Genomic DNA, 17,910 nt, shown 5'->3' on the forward strand with positions numbered 1-17,910 from the left:
GATCACGTTCATCGATGTATTGATCAAACTTTGTTTTGTAAAAGTTTCTCAAGCTTCTGATCAGTTGATCTGATGATGATCGATATGTTGTTTATCATCCAGACACTGATCACGTGGTTCGACCGCAGGAGGACCAGCAACGTTTGATCCAAACTTCTTCAGGTTCAATCGTTCGTACCACAGCGCGCTCTAGTGGTCACGACAGGAACTTGTCATTTGTTATTTCGTGGAAAGTTAATGTTTCTATTGATGTTGAACACAGTTGATCCAGATACTCGCTCAGATGAGAGTAGTATTATATACAATATTGATATATAATAATACCTTTAAAAGCTTGTTAATATCAATGAATACAAAGTAGTTATACGAATATTTAATCGTTTAAAGTGTATATAGTGTGTTCAATAATCTTCTGTGGATCAGAATCTACTGATGGTTCCTGAACTTCAGGACCAGAGAAATCCTTCTAAGCTTTGGAACCATCTTTGTGTTCAGGTGAGGTTAGAACTTTATTATATAATAAATATAAATATAAACTGATGATCTACTGACTCCTTCAAGAAACATCTCGAGACTTTTATGAGCTTTTCCTTGATTCTCTGGAACTACTGTGTTGTTCTCAGAATTATCTTGACCTTCAAAGTATTTATTTTATTGAGTATTGTTTTGATTGTTTAAGTTCTTTGTGACCCTGGTCTGGTAAAAGTTCTAATTAAATATGAATAACTTCCTTCTGGTTTAAATTATTGTGCTGCCATTTTCCACCTCGAGGGGGCAGTGTTTTGTTACATCTGAAGTTTTTAATTTACACAAAAAATGTTTCGTTTCATGAGTGAACAAAACAACACGAACATTAGTTCGTTTGAACAACTTTACATACTGAACAAAAGTTAGTTGATGACGTCACGTTGGATCAGAACGAGTAGTTTTTAGTAGTAAAATACTTGTTATTTTCATCCTCAGTCTCTTTTCTACACGTGCTGTTTTATTGAGTTTAAATCTTGTTATCGATCTTGACTTCACTGATCAAACACTGATCAAGTTATTTATTGAATGACAATAAACTTTGGTTCTTTTACGTAAATCCAGCCAATCACGGAGGTTCTCGAGTTCTCGTTAAATTGACGGTAAACACGTTCAGAAGGCGGAAACACACTTCCGGCTTTCAAACTAAAAGCACCAGCATGAGCTTCCGTCTACATTAATACAATCATATTGATCACGATCAAAGTTGTACTGTTTAAAATTAACGTGTTTTATAAATGTTTCATTTTGTCATATCTGTTGTTTTTCCTTTAGTTTAGATGAAAGATCGTGTGACGTTTGATATTTGAAATAATCCGATTGTTCTTGAGATATTTGTAATTCAAACACAATATTCATGGGTTTATCATGCTGTCAATCAACCCCAGGTATCAATGACATATATCTGATGATGTTTACTGTTGACACAAACATATCTATGACCCAATGAATAGATTTCAGATTTAACAGTTTTGAGACTTATTTTAAATCATCATATTTGAAGTGAGTGCTGCGGTCAAGACAGTTTATCATTAACAGACTTTATTATTATTTTTATTATTATCATTATTATTATTATTATTATTATTATCATCATCATCATCATCATCATGATCATGATCATGATCATCATTATTATTATTATTATTATTATTATCATTATCATTATCATCAGTCTTGATCACACATCATATATGAACCCACGGTTTATTAAACTTTTTCCTTTGATTCTTAAACATTTGTTTTGTTCAACGTGTCCAACAAAGAGACATTAACGTCATCAAATCGCTGTTATTATGTTATTATGTTATTACTTTGCAACATGACGCGTTAAATGTTGGACGAGCTTCGTTTCATTTGTAATGTTTGACTCACTTTGATCACATCTGTTAATCATCAACCTGGCGCAGGAACGTCCTGTGGGCCCAGGTTGTGGAGCCAAATAAGCGAGTAGGGCAGGAGGCAAGGGACACCCTGGACAGGCAGCCAGAGTGTCTAACACTGTGAGATGGAGTTGAACACACAACCCTCTCGTAGCGCCTGACGGCTTCACGTCAGAGATGCTGTGACGTCACTCGGACTAGTTGATCGATGCTTCTGTTGTCACGGATTCTCCCGCGTGCTCCGCCTGCAAGTAGTTCCGGTGCCTCCGCGGGCGGGCACGAGCACACGAGCACGAGCACCAGCCGGCAGAACCTCTCGGTTCTTGAGCGGTCGTTGGTTCGAGTCCTGCCCGGCAGCTCGTGCGTCTGACCGCGGGTGTGACGGCGAGAGGTTGCGAGCACGAATCCTGAGCCCACGACACGCACCTGGAGCAGGAACGTCTGGTGGAGCCACAGACACAAGAGCGTCGGTGAGTCAAGCGTCGGTGTTTGATTGATTGACAGGAGGCTCTCACGTGCCGCTGATTCTCTTCAAAAGTTCACGTTTAACAAGAACAAACATTATTTTCCTGATTCGTGTTTAAAGAACAACAAAAAACAAATCCTTAAAATGTCACTGATGTACAAAATAACAAAGTATTTTAATCTGAAACTGTCTTATTTATCATTTAAACATTTAAACCATTAAACGTTTCCAAGTTTAAACTTTGTTTTGGACATTTAGGTCCAAAGACACTTTCCAGGTGAAAATAGACAGAAATGGGATTTTAGGACAAAATATGTGAATAAGAGTTTTTTAAATGCTGCGATCTGGCCTCCTGTCCAGGGTGTCCCCTCCACGAGCCCCTCGTACCCAAACCATGATTTTCTGGAAGTAAACGCGAGTGTTTTCGGTGCGATGAGCAGATGAAAGAAAATCAACGAAAATCAAGATGAAAAGATTGTTTTGTTCCAGAAAATCGTTTCTATTTAGTTTTCACTGCAGATGTTTCATCTTCCGTCAACAACGATTCAAAACAACACAGAGGAGCTGATCCTCATCATGTTCTTTGTTTCAAGAGTCATGTGACCAGAGTTTTACTGAGAAGTTTTGACCACACGATACAAACTGACTTAACGGTGTTTGTTTTGTAAACAGATTTACTTGTAAACAAATGGACAACAGAAGTGTTGACACTGCAGTAAGACAGTCTTGTCACCAGGGGGAGTCAGAGATGATATTTTAAATTCTACTGATTGAGCCTTTAAAACAGTTTCCACCATTTATAAATATTTTCTTTTTTCTGAGCCAGTATTTCGGGGGTTTGTCTGCAGCGGTCAGTACCTCCACCAGGTTTACACTTTAGACTCTAAACCCTCACGAGTTCTTAAACACATCCAGACTGTCCTTGACGATAGAAAGACAAACTTTATTACGACACGTGTCACTGTAGTCCCTCTAAGTGTACTTGACCTTCGACCTGACCTCTGACCCCAACCTGACCCTGACCTGACCCCAAATTCCTGACCAGAGGCTTGTGTGTGTGTGTTTAAATATGTGTGTTTTTACATTAGATATGAAGGTCGTGAAGGTCGCGATGATTCTCTTCAAGGTCATCAAACCAAGAAACATATTTTATCAAAGTGGCTTTAAGTGACATTTGTGAACACTTGAGTCTGAAGTATTTGATTGACAGCCTGCGACAGTTTGACAAGCTCGTCATGAAAAGATTATTTTCTAAAGTGACGAAGATTCTAAACTACTTTGACGTCATCGTTCAGACAGAATTAAACTCGTTTCTTCTCATGTGGACGTTCAGTCTGAGCGTCTCGTTCAAGTTCTTCTGATCAGTGGAGCTTCAACGTGACAGTTTGAAGGTGTTTAGGTGTTTAGAGTCGAAGACGACTGAGCTACATTAAAATGAACAAACATGTTTGTCTCTGAAGATCATCCACATGATTTTTCTGCTCCTCGTCACTCGAAGACCTCCTGAGGATCAATAAAGTTATTTTATTTGAATATATGAAGATGTTTCTTCACAGTCTCATCACTTTATAACACAAACTAAAGTACTTTTGTAACTTCAAGTAAATATAAATATAATGTTATATATATATATATATAATATAATAAATCTACTGATCATGAACACAAAAGGTTTTGAGCTTCATGCCTGAATTTAAGATAATTGAGAAGTTATTTGTAAACGTTGAGTCACTTCCTGTTTGTTCATGTGATCGTTTGATGATGTTTGTGTTTCAAGTGATGTTGACGTTATTTGCATTAAGAGTGAAAGACATCAAGTGTTCGCTGGAGACTCTTAATGCAGGTGTGATCATGAGCGTCTTCTGAAGACACTCCTGTCTCACTGTGTGTCACTGTGTGTGTCACTGTGTGTGTCACTGTGTGTGTCACTGTGTGTCTCACTGTGTGTCTCACTGTGTGTCTCACTGTGTGTCTCACTGTTTGTCACTGTGTGTCTCACTGTGTGTCTCACTGTGTGTCTCACTGTGTGTCTTACTGTGTGTCTCACTGTGTGTCTCACTGTGTGTCTCACTGTTTGTCACTGTGTGTCTCACTGTGTGTCTCACTGTGTGTCTCACTGTGTGTCTTACTGTGTGTCTCACTGTGTGTCTCACTGTGTGTCTCACTGTTTGTCACTGTGTGTCTCACTGTGTGTCTCACTGTGTGTCTCACTGTGTGTCTCACTGTGTGTCTTACTGTGTGTGTCACTGTGTGTCACTGTGTGTCTCACTGTGTGTCTCACTGTGTGTCTCACTGTTTGTCACTGTGTGTCTCACTGTGTGTCTCACTGTGTGTCTCACTGTGTGTCTCACTGTTTGTCACTGTGTGTCTCACTGTGTGTCTCACTGTGTGTCTTACTGTGTGTGTCACTGTGTCTCACTGTGTGTCTCACTGTGTGTCTTACTGTGTGTGTCACTGTGTGTGTTACTGTGTGTCTCACTGTGTGTCTCACTGTGTGTCTGACTGTGTGTCTTACTGTGTGTGTCTTACTGTGTGTCTCACTGTGTGTCTCACTGTGTGTCTTACTGTGTGTGTCACTGTGTCTCACTGTGTGTGTTACTGTGTGTCTCACTGTGTGTCTCACTGTGTGTCTGACTGTGTGTCTTACTGTGTGTGTCACTGTGTCTCACTGTGTGTCTCACTGTGTGTCACTGTGTGTCTCACTGTGTGTCTCACTGTGTGTCTCACTGTGTGTCACTGTGTCTCACTGTGTGTCTCACTGTGTGTCTTACTGTGTGTGTCACTGTGTGTGTCACTGTGTGTTTCACTGTGTGTCTTACTGTGTGTCTCACTGTGTGTCTTACTGTGTGTCTTACTGTGTGTCTCACTGTGTGTCTCACTGTGTGTCTCACTGTGTGTCTCACTGTGTGTCTTACTGTGTGTGTCACTGTGTCTCACTGTGTGTGTTACTGTGTGTCTCACTGTGTGTCTCACTGTGTGTCACTGTGTCTCACTGTGTGTCTCACTGTGTGTCTTACTGTGTGTGTCACTGTGTGTGTCACTGTGTGTTTCACTGTGTGTCTTACTGTGTGTCTCACTATGTGTCTTACTGTGTGTCTCACTGTGTGTCTTACTGTGTGTCTCACTGTGTGTCTCACTGTGTGTCTCACTGTGTGTCTTACTGTGTGTGTCACTGTGTCTCACTGTGTGTGTTACTGTGTGTCTCACTGTGTGTCTCACTGTGTGTCACTGTGTCTCACTGTGTGTCTCACTGTGTGTCTTACTGTGTGTGTCACTGTGTGTGTCACTGTGTGTTTCACTGTGTGTCTTACTGTGTGTCTCACTGTGTGTCTTACTGTGTGTCTCACTGTGTGTCTTACTGTGTGTCTTACTGTGTGTCTCACTGTGTGTCTCACTGTGTGTCTCACTGTGTCTCTTCCTTGTTCCTCATGTCTCACTGTGAGAGACGAGGAAATACTTTTGTCTTCAAACATATGTTCATCTCAGGTCTGGTCCAACAAAGTCCAGATGAAGAGACGTCAGTAGAACTTAGCGTCATGTGACACCAGCTAGTGAAGAAAATAACGGCAGCTCCAGGCTGACTCGTGAATCCTTCAAAAGGTTTGCGGATCCAGATGGTCGTCCAACAAGCATTTTATATCGATCTGTTCTTCTGTATCTGAGTTTCTTCACCAAGAGACGAACGTCAACATAAGAGATGATGAGTCTTGAGGAACAGAAGATCAAGTGACTTAAGTTAGGTTTGAGTTGGACAAACATCTGCAGGTCGTCCCAAGAACAGGAGCTTCAACCAGATGTTTTGAAACTGTTGTCCAACTACTTTCATCGACTCTTGGTTCAACGTCAACTCGATCGTGGAGAATCTTGTCAAAACTCTGTGATGTGTCTGAGGAACACAGGAACTTCTCCGAGGCGTCGGATGTGAAGATGTTTCTTCCACGTCTGAGGGAGTTGTTTTGCTGCTTATGTTTTTAATGAGTAACAATTGTCGGCCAATTTGCATGTAAAACAATGTAATTATAAACAAGCATCAAAAAGCTCTGATACTTCTAAAATATGTAAATGACTCTCCATTATGAAGAGCAACAAAACCCTCGGAGCCAGGGCCACGAGGTTTGGGAGGCTTCTATTATTAATGCTATTCATAAGCCAAACTTTTTAGGTTGTTGCAGTTGGTGCTTTAATCTATTTTTGCTGTAAATGAATGAATTTTTAAAGAGGCTGAAAAGATGTGACGCTATAAGCCTTCGCTGAGCATCGGTTCACAAACATGTCTCTCGCGGGACTCGTCGTCCAGGGATTATTCCCAGAAGCTGCTGTTTTATTTATGACTCCATGTGCCTTTTTCACTCTGCCGTCGTCAAAATCCTGAATTGTGTTGCAGAAGTCGACTCGTTTTAGGTGCGAGTCCTGTTGTCGTCGCTTCACAAATGTCTCGTTTCAATCCGTTGATGTTGTGAAAGAAAGATGTTGAAAGAGACGAAGTTTGAGAAGCAGCTTTAAAACGCGTTTAATCTTTCAATGTTCATGGAAGTTAGTGTGTGCGTCACTGTGTAGTGTGTGTGCGTCACTGTGTAGTGTGTGCGTGTGTCACTGTGTAGTGTGTGTGTGTGTCACTGTGTAGTGTGTGTGTGTCACTGTGTAGTGTGTGTGCGTCACTGTGTAGTGTGTGTGCGTCACTGTGTAGTGTGTGTGTGTCACTGTGTAGTGTGTGTGAGTCACTGTGTAGTGTGTGTGCGTCACTGTGTAGTGTGTGTGCGTCACTGTTTAGTGTGTGTGTGTCACTGTGTAGTGTGTGTGTGCGTCACTGTGTAGTGTGTGTGCGTCACTGTGTAGTGTGTGTGCGTCACTGTGTAGTGTGTGTGTGTGTCACTGTGTAGTGTGTGTGCGTCACTGTGTAGTGTGTTTGTGTCACTGTGTAGTGTGTGTGTGTGTCACTGTGTAGTGTGTGTGCGTCACTGTGTAGTGTGTGTGCGTCACTGTGTAGTGTGTTTGTGTCACTGTGTAGTGTGTGTGCGTCACTGTGTAGTGTGTTTGTGTCACTGTGTAGTGTGTGTGCGTCACTGTGTAGTGTGTGTGTGTCACTGTGTAGTGTGTGTGTGTCACTGTGTAGTGTGTGTGCGTCACCGTGTAGTGTGTGTGCGTCACCGTGTAGTGTGTGTGCGTCACCGTGTAGTGTGTGTGCGTCACCGTGTAGTGTGTGTGCGTCACTGTGTGTAGTGTGCTCGCACGTCACTGTGTAGTGTGTGTGTGTGCGTCACAACCTCGCTTTAGCCGAGCACCAACACACTCACATTTCAATACACAATTTTTGGAACGATTTTTGGTTGAATGAGAAACCAAAACATCAGCTTTAGTCACTGTATCCTCTCGTCCTCAGTCATTGCCAGAATTTCCTCCTTCCTTTAGATGCGGAGCACGTAACGACTGCTGCCATCTAGAGGCCGGAAGTTGAATTGCAACACAAACATGAACAAACGCTGCGAACAGTTACATATCAACCCTCGTGATGTCTCTTGCTCAGAGGTCAACGGTGGAGGTCGTTGACCTTGACCCAGACGCAACACGAGGTTAAAGCTCTAAATATGTTTCTAATGCAAGTCCTTCTGCTGGTGTGTACATGACCTCCGTCCGTCTGCAGATGACCTCTGACCTTTGCTCTTCTGCCCTTCTTTAGACCTGATGTTGTCTCTTGTTTGCAACATTTTCCAGAAGTGAAGGTGAATCGAGTCATTAATGGTTTATTTGCTGGACGAGGGTCAGAGTTGATGTTTACTGACAGGAGATGTTGACGCTCACGAGTCTTCAGGAGATGTTGACGCTCACGAGTCTTCAGGAGATGTTGACTCTCACGAGTCTTCAGGAGATGTTGAAGCTCACGAGTCTTCAGGAGATGTTGAAGCTCACGAGTCTTCAGGAGATGTTGACGCTCACGAGTCTTCAGGAGATGTTGACGCTCACGAGTCTTCAGGAGATGTTTACTCTCACAAGTCTTCAGGAGATGTTGAAGCTCACGAGTCTTCAGGAGATGTTGAAGCTCATGAGTCTTCAGGAGATGTTGACGCTCACGAGTCTTCAGGAGATGTTGACGCTCACGAGTCTTCAGGAGATGTTTACTCTCACGAGTCTTCAGGAGATGTTGAAGCTCACGAGTCTTCAGGAGATGTTGAAGCTCACGAGTCATCAGGAGATGTTGAAGCTCACGAGTCTTCAGGAGATGTTGACGCTCACGAGTCTTCAGGAGATGTTGAAGCTCACGAGTCTTCAGGAGATGTTTACTCTCACGAGTCTTCAGGAGATGTTGACTCTCACGAGTCTTCAGGAGATGTTTACTCTCACAAGTCTTCAGGAGATGTTTACTCTCACGAGTCTTCAGGAGATGTTGAAGCTTACGAGTCTTCAGGAGATGTTGAAGCTCACGAGTCTTCAGGAGATGTTGAAGCTCACGAGTCTTCAGGAGATGTTGAAGCTCACGAGTCTTCAGGAGATGTTGAAGCTCACGAGTCTTCAGGAGATGTTGAAGCTCACGAGTCTTCAGGAGATGTTGACGCTCACGAGTCTTCAGGAGATGTTTACTCTCACGAGTCTTCAGGAGATGTTGACTCTCACGAGTCTTCAGGAGATGTTGACTCTCACGAGTCTTCAGGAGATGTTTACTCTCACGAGTCTTCAGGAGATGTTGACTCTCACGAGTCTTCAGGAGATGTTTACTCTCACGAGTCTTCAGGAGATGTTGACTCTCACGAGTCTTCAGGAGATGTTGAAGCTCACGAGTCTTCAGGAGATGTTGACTCTCACGAGTCTTCAGGAGATGTTGACTCTCACGAGTCTTCAGGAGATGTTGACGCTCACGAGTCTTCAGGAGATGTTTACTCTCACGAGTCTTCAGGAGATGTTTACTCTCACGAGTCTTCAGGAGATGTTGACTCTCACGAGTCTTCAGGAGATGTTTACTCTCACGAGTCTTCAGGAGATGCTGACGCTCACGAGTCTTCAGGAGATGTTGAAGCTCACGAGTCTTCAGGAGATGTTGAAGCTCACGAGTCTTCAGGAGATGTTGAAGCTCACGAGTCTTCAGGAGATGTTGACGCTCACGAGTCTTCAGGAGATGTTTACTCTCACGAGTCTTCAGGAGATGTTGACTCTCACGAGTCTTCAGGAGATGTTGACTCTCACGAGTCTTCAGGAGATGTTTACTCTCACGAGTCTTCAGGAGATGTTGACTCTCACGAGTCTTCAGGAGATGTTTACTCTCACGAGTCTTCAGGAGATGTTGACTCTCACGAGTCTTCAGGAGATGTTGAAGCTCACGAGTCTTCAGGAGATGTTGACTCTCACGAGTCTTCAGGAGATGTTGACTCTCACGAGTCTTCAGGAGATGTTGACGCTCACGAGTCTTCAGGAGATGTTTACTCTCACGAGTCTTCAGGAGATGTTGACTCTCACGAGTCTTCAGGAGATGTTTACTCTCACGAGTCTTCAGGAGATGTTGACTCTCACGAGTCTTCAGGAGATGTTTACTCTCACGAGTCGCGGCTCGACTTCTGTCTCGGACGCCAACGTTTGCTTTAATTCACGGCTTTGATTTGCAAGTTTGACGCAGAACAGTTTGCAAAGTCGTCCTCAGGACGTCTGCAGGTCTTGACGCTTTCAGGATCGACCATAATTGCTTCACCCAGATCCATTGACGGCGAGCGGCGCCACCATGAGGGCGAGCGGCGCCGCCGTCAGGGCAGCTGATTGACGCCATGTCTCATAATTGAACCTTTTTCAGGGAATGTTTTCCTGCTCAGAAGCAGAAAGTAATTAAGACGTTCAAAGCGTCTTCTTTGGACCTTTTCCTCCTTCCTTTCAAAAGCCCACGCGGCGCTCGAAGCGCTCGCTCGCGTTCTTTTGACACATTAGCCCGACCGTCTTTCCCAGAAGCCCCTCTGCTCGACACGCTCCGGGTGGTTATTTTGTCACTACTTCATTTTCCTCGGAAAATATTTTGATGCCTCTTTGCTTGGGTCGCCTCCTCCGTCTTTCACCGTCTTTCACCGTCTTTCACCGTCTTTCACCGTCTTTCACCGTCACGCCATTGAACGCCGTCTTTGAGACGCACGAGTGCGAAGCCTCTCGCCGGCGAGCAGCGGGGGGGCTCGCTGTCAGTGATGCGTGCAGTCGAGTGAAGAAACAAACTCTTTCAAGGGACAATGAAGTCGCTCTAGAGCGCGGCGTCTAAAGAGTCACATGACCTTCGTGAAGTTACATCTTGTGTCGAACCAAACTCTTGGATCTACAGCAGGTGGAAGGCTCAGGTGTCTTGGAGCCTCAGGTGAGCTCCAGGTGGTCTCATGGTCAGGTGGTCCGATGGTCTTGTGGTCTTCCGGTCTGATGGTCTGGTGGTCAGGTGGTCTGGTGTTCCGGTGGTCTTGTGGTCTCATGGTCAGGTGGTCTGATGGTCTTTGACAAATATGACGACGACGATCTTCAAACCTTCAAGACTGAATTCAAGGATCATCTTCCACTGATGCTGAGGAACTTGTTGGAGCTTCATGGAGGAAATAAATATCTTTAGTTCAATGAACTAGGAGTCAACGGCTCAATTCTTGCTCTTTATTCCCAAATCATCTACTTTTACGACTTTGTCCTTCGCGTGAGGAACGTGGAATATAAAAATGAAGAAGAAGAAGAATGTGAAGTTTTACTGTAAAATGATGTTTGATGATGTGTTTAATTCATGTGCTTGGATTTGATCCAGTCTGTCGGTTCTGTTGTGAAGACACGTCCTTCAGATGTTCTCTGTCAAGGTGTCCTCATGTGAACATGAAGAAACTTCTTGTCCTCCTCAGACTCTTTGCTTCTACTCCGAGTCTCTCCTGAACGCTCCAGCTGCTTTGATCTCCAACATAAAGTCCATTAAAGCCGTTTGTTTCTTCCGAGTCAGAAGTCCAAGAACTTCCTGCTCTGTGTTGGACCAGCATGTTCTTCATGTGTGTTGGACCAGCATGTTCTTCATGTGTTGGACCAGCATGTTCATGTGTTGGACCAGCATGTTCTTCATGTGTTGGACCAGCATGTTCTTCATGTGTGTTGGACCAGCATGTTCTTCATGTGTTGGACCAGCATGTTCTTCATGTGTGTTGGACCAGCATGTTCTTCATGTGTTGGACCAGCATGTTCTTCATGTGTTGGACCAACATGTTCTTCATGTGTTGGACCAGCATGTTCTTCATGTGTTGGACCAGCATGTTCTTCATGTGTTGGACCAACATGTTCTTCATGTGTTGGACCAGCATGTTCTGCATGTGTTGGACCAGCATGTTCTGCATGTGTGTTGGACCAGCATGTTCTTCATGTGTGTTGGACCAGCATGTTCTTCATGTGTTGGACCAGCATGTTCTTCATGTGTTGGACCAACATGTTCTTCATGTGTTGGACCAACATGTTCTTCATGTGTTGGACCAACATGTTCTTCATGTGTTGGACCAGCATGTTCTGCATGTGTGTTGGACCAGCATGTTCTTCATGTGTGTTGGACCAGCATGTTCTTCATGTGTTGGACCAGCATGTTCTTCATGTGTTGGACCAACATGTTCTTCATGTGTTGGACCAGCATGTTCTGCATGTGTGTTGGACCAGTGTTGAGAGAGAAGATCTACTCACTGAAGACTGAGCAGGAACGTCTGCCGTGATGCCGTTGAGCATCTGATCTTCTCTTAATGAGGGTGAGAGACTAGTTGTTGTGCGTGGCCTCCTCCACAGACGTGCACTAATGAAGAAGCTCCTGGAGATGGTTCGCCCACCGTGGCGCGGCCTTGAGGAGGTTGTTGTTGTGCAGCATCTTCTCCTCCTCCGCTGGTTTGATGAATCTGCTGCTTTACATTCTTCTTTGTAATTAAGATTCTTCAGCAGTAAATACTTCTTCTCCTCCTCCGGGGATGGATGGAGAGAAAGTGTCGTCGTCGGTTCTTCTTTCTTCAGGAACATGAATGGAGACGCGTGGGCTCTTTGTTGTTGAAGGACGTGTGGAGGTGAAGGTACACCAGCATTTCCACGTCCTTGAAAGATTCACTTTCTTACCATCGTTCCAGCGTCAAACATCTCAAGGTCACTCGCAGACGATTCTTGGAAATCACGTTTGTCAATATTTCATCCGCTTTGAAGGTCACTGAGGAAAAGTGAGTTTATTTGGACGAACGTTGGAGGCGTCGCTGGATGTTTGTGTCGATGCTTCACGAGTCACTCGAAGGTTTGAAGTCGTTCTCTTGTCTCCAGGAGCAGAAGAACGAAGATCAAACCTGAGATCAGTTTAAATTCATTACTTTTGTTTCATTTGAAAACCCTCACGATCTTGATCTGATCCTCTGGTGGCAGGACAGGGAACTACAGGCTGTAGATGTTGGCTTAGGTTGAACTTTATTGTTGTATTTATTTTTATTATCACGTCTACGACTCTGAGCAGAATGTTTGGAAACATCTTTGAAGATCAGAGGAACATGTTTTCACTGATGTTACGTTTGTATAATAATTATAATATAATGATATAATAAATAATTAATTAGAATATAATGATATAATAAATAATAATTATAATATAATGATATAATAATTATAATGATATAATAAATAATAATTATAATATAATTATATGATAAATAATAATTATAATATAATTATATAATAATTATGATATTATGATATAATAAATAATAATTAAAATATAATAATTAATTATAATATAATTAATGATATAATAATTATAATTATATAATAAATAATAATTATAATATAATAATTAATTATAATATAATTAATGATATAATAATTATAATTATATAATAAATAATAATTATAATATAATAAATAATAATTATAATATAATTATATAATAAATAATAATTAAAATATAATAATTAATTATAATATAATTAATGATATAATAATTATAATATAATAAGTATCAATGTTCCTCAAGGTTCTCCTTCCTTCACTTGTTTGACGACAGACCTTCATAGACTCGTCTCAGCTTCTAAAAATAGTTCCTGAAACCCTGTAAATGTTAGCATGTGTTTGGAGGAACCTGGAGGTTCATGGTGGAGAGATGTGACAGTGAGGCATGCTGGGAGATGTGTGCGCGTGTGTGTGTGTGTGCGCGCGTGTGTGTTCTCTTAGTTCCTCCAGGTTTGGAATTTCTCCAAAGCTGTTCCTCATGTGAAAACAATTCTCTCCGTCGCTCTGAAGATCCTCGTGTTGTTCCCGCGTCAGAGCGGGCGAAGCAGGTTTAACGCACATATGAAGCGTGTGTGTGTGTGTGTGTGTGTGTGTGTGTGTGTGTGTGTTTGTGTGTGTGTTGCAGCAGAAGCGCCGGGACATGGACGTGAGGACAGGCCGGAGTCTGACGTCAGCTCTGGACGTGAATGATGATGGGAAACGTGAGACTTTTCTTCTGTCATGGTGCTGATGTCTTCATGTCTCTATGTCTTCATGTCTCTATGTCTTCATGTCTCTATGTCTTCATGTCTCTATGTCTTCATGTCTCTATGTCTTCATGTCTCTATGTCTTCATGTCTCTATGTCTTCGTGTCCCTATGTCTTCATGTCTCTATGTCTTCATGTCTTATAATAATAATGTCTATTTATATAGCGTCTTTCTAGACCAGGGTCACAAAGCGCTTTGACAGCCATTCACACACACTGATGGGAGTAGGCTGTAGGCTGCAACACATGGCGCCAGCTCTGCCATCAGGAGCAATCAGGGTGAAGTGTCTTTAGGGACACAACGACACAAGCTTGTCTGGAGCTGGGATTGAACCTGCAACCTTTTGGACTGCAGGCAACCACTGTCTGAGCTATGACACCCCTGTCTTCATGTGTTTGTCTCCGTGTCTCTATGTCTCTATGTCTCTATGTCTTCATGTCTTCATGTCTCCGTCTCCGTGTCCATGTCTTTATGTCTTCATGTCCATGTCTTCATGTCTCCGTCTTCATGTCTCCATGTGTCCATGTCTTCATGTGTCCATGTGTCCATGTCTTCATGTCTCCGTGTCCATGTCTTTATGTCTCCATGTCTCCATGTCTTCATGTGTCCATGTCTTCATGTCTCCGTGTCCATGTCTTCATTTCTTCATGTCTTCATGTGTCCATGTCTCCATGTGTCCATGTCTCCATGTGTCCATGTCTTCATGTCTTCATGTCTCTATCTCTTCATGTCTTCATGTCTCCATGTATTCATCTCTATGTGTCCTCATGTCTTCATGTGTCCATGACTCCATGTCTTCATGTCTTCATGTCTCTATCTCTTCATGTCTTCATGTCTTCATGTCTCCATGTATTCATCTCTACGTGTCCTCATGTCTTCATGTGTCCATGTCTCCATGTCTTCATGTCTTCATGTCTCAGTGTCCATGTCTTCATGTCTTCGTCTCCGTGTCTTCATCTCTATGTGTCCTCATGTCTTCATGTCTCCACAGACCTCATCCGTCTCCGCGTCCATGTCTTTATGTCTTCATGTCTCCATGTCTCCATGTGTCCATGTCTTCATGTGTCCATGTCTTCATGTCTCCGTGTCCATGTCTTTATGTCTCCATGTCTCCATGTCTTCATGTCTTCATGTGTCCATGTCTTCATGTCTCCGTGTCCATGTCTTCATTTCTTCATGTCTTCGTCTCCGTGTCTTCATGTGTCCATGTGTCCATGTCTTCATGTCTCTATCTCTTCATGTCTTCATGTCTCCATGTATTCATCTCTATGTGTCCTCATGTCTTCATGTGTCCATGTCTCCATGTCTCCATGTCTTCATGTCTCTGTGTCCATGTCTTCATGTCTTCGTCTCCGTGTCTGTATCTCTATGTGTCCTCATGTCTTCATGTCTCCACAGACCTCATCCGTCTCCGTGTTCATGTGTCCATGTCTTCATGTGTCCATGTCTTCATGTGTCCATGTCTTCATGTCTCCGTGTCCATGTCTTTATGTCTCCCTGCTCCATGTTTTCATATCTTCATGTGTCCATGTCTTTATGTCTTCATGTCTTCATGTCTCCATGTGTCCATGTCTTCATGTCTCCATGTCTCCATGTCTTCATGTGTCTATGTCTTCATGTCTCTATGTCTTCATGTCTTCATGTCTCTGTCTCCGTGTCCATGTCTTTATGTCTTCATGTCTCCGTCTTCATTTCTTCATGTCTCCATGTGTCCATGTCTTCATGTCTCCATGTCTTCATGTGTCCATGTCTTCATGTGTCCATGTCTTCATGTCTCCATGTCTTCATGTCTTATAATAATAATGTCTATTTATATAGCGTCTTTCTAGACCAGGGTCACAAAGCTCTTTGACAGCCATTCACACACACTGATGGGAGTAGGCTGTAGGCTGCAACACATGGCGCCAGCTCTGCCATCAGGAGCAATCAGGGTGAAGTGTCTTTAGGGACACAACGACACAAGCTTGTCTGGAGCTGGGATTGAACCTGCAACCTTTTGGACTGCAGGCAACCACTGTCTGAGCTATGACACCCCTGTCTTCATGTGTTTGTCTCCGTGTCTCTATGTCTCTATGTCTCTATGTCTTCATGTCTTCATGTCTCCGTCTCCGTGTCCATGTCTTTATGTCTTCATGTCTCCGTCTTCATGTCTCCATGTGTCCATGTCTTCATGTGTCCATGTGTCCATGTCTTCATGTCTCCGTGTCCATGTCTTTATGTCTCCATGTCTCCATGTCTTCATGTGTCCATGTCTTCATGTCTCCGTGTCCATGTCTTCATTTCTTCATGTCTTCATGTGTCCATGTCTCCATGTGTCCATGTCTCCATGTGTCCATGTCTTCATGTCTTCATGTCTCTATCTCTTCATGTCTTCATGTCTCCATGTATTCATCTCTATGTGTCCTCATGTCTTCATGTGTCCATGACTCCATGTCTTCATGTCTTCATGTCTCTATCTCTTCATGTCTTCATGTCTTCATGTCTCCATGTATTCATCTCTACGTGTCCTCATGTCTTCATGTGTCCATGTCTCCATGTCTTCATGTCTTCATGTCTCAGTGTCCATGTCTTCATGTCTTCGTCTCCGTGTCTTCATCTCTATGTGTCCTCATGTCTTCATGTCTCCACAGACCTCATCCGTCTCCGCGTCCATGTCTTTATGTCTTCATGTCTCCATGTCTCCATGTGTCCATGTCTTCATGTGTCCATGTCTTCATGTCTCCGTGTCCATGTCTTTATGTCTCCATGTCTCCATGTCTTCATGTCTTCATGTGTCCATGTCTTCATGTCTCCGTGTCCATGTCTTCATTTCTTCATGTCTTCGTCTCCGTGTCTTCATGTGTCCATGTGTCCATGTGTCCATGTCTTCATGTCTCTATCTCTTCATGTCTTCATGTCTCCATGTATTCATCTCTATGTGTCCTCATGTCTTCATGTGTCCATGTCTCCATGTCTCCATGTCTTCATGTCTCTGTGTCCATGTCTTCATGTCTTCGTCTCCGTGTCTGTATCTCTATGTGTCCTCATGTCTTCATGTCTCCACAGACCTCATCCGTCTCCGTGTTCATGTGTCCATGTCTTCATGTGTCCATGTCTTCATGTGTCCATGTCTTCATGTCTCCGTGTCCATGTCTTTATGTCTCCCTGCTCCATGTTTTCATATCTTCATGTGTCCATGTCTTTATGTCTTCATGTCTTCATGTCTCCATGTGTCCATGTCTTCATGTCTCCATGTCTCCATGTCTTCATGTGTCTATGTCTTCATGTCTCTATGTCTTCATGTCTTCATGTCTCTGTCTCCGTGTCCATGTCTTTATGTCTTCATGTCTCCGTCTTCATTTCTTCATGTCTCCATGTGTCCATGTCTTCATGTCTCCATGTCTTCATGTGTCCATGTCTTCATGTGTCCATGTCTTCATGTCTCCATGTCTTTATGTCTCCCTGCTCCATGTTTTCATATCTTCATGTGTCCATGTCTTCATGTCTTCATGTCTTTGTCTCCGTGTCTCTATGTCTCTATGTCTTCATGTCTCTATGTCTTCATGTCTCCGTCTCCGTGTCCATGTCTTTATGTCTTATAATAATAATGTCTATTTATATAGCGTCTTTCTAGACCAGGGTCACAAAGCGCTTTGACAGCCATTCACACACACTGATGGGAGTAGGCTGTAGGCTGCAACACATGGCGCCAGCTCTGCCATCAGGAGCAATCAGGGTGAAGTGTCTTTAGGGACACAACGACACAAGCTTGTCTGGAGCTGGGATTGAACCTGCAACCTTTTGGACTGCAGGCAACCACTGTCTGAGCTATGACACCCCTGTCTTCATGTGTTTGTCTCCGTGTCTCTATGTCTCTATGTCTTCATGTCTTCATGTCTTCATGTCTCTATGTCTCTATGTCTTCATGTCTCCGTGTCCATGTCTTTATGTCTTCATGTCCATGTCTTCATGTCTCCGTCTTCATGTCTTCATGTCTTTATGTCTCCATGTCTTCATATATTCATGTGTCCATGTCTTCATGTGTCCATGTCTTCATGTATTCGTCTCCGTGTCTTCATGTCTCAATGTCTTTA

The 17,910-nt window shown here is 43.2% G+C and overlaps 1 protein-coding gene across 4 annotated transcripts in view; it reads left to right on the forward strand.

Moving 5' to 3' along the window:
- Positions 1-17,910, forward strand: part of LOC148058919 (forkhead box protein J3-like) — a 54,090-nt gene that overhangs the window by 12,947 nt on the left and 23,233 nt on the right. For 2 of the 4 annotated variants that reach the window (XM_087781106.1, XM_087781109.1), the window contains exon 4: positions 13,715-13,790. The gene's annotated coding sequence lies outside the window, so the exon portion shown is untranslated. Of the gene's footprint in view, positions 1-2,246; positions 2,378-13,714; positions 13,791-17,910 lie in introns of those variants that run through there. The other 2 variants (XM_087781108.1, XM_087781107.1) reach the window with 2 other exon arrangements.

This window comes from Callionymus lyra, chromosome 19 (assembly GCF_982586985.1).
Source record: "Callionymus lyra chromosome 19, fCalLyr1.hap1.1, whole genome shotgun sequence".
Taxonomy (NCBI): Eukaryota; Metazoa; Chordata; class Actinopteri; order Syngnathiformes; family Callionymidae; genus Callionymus; species Callionymus lyra.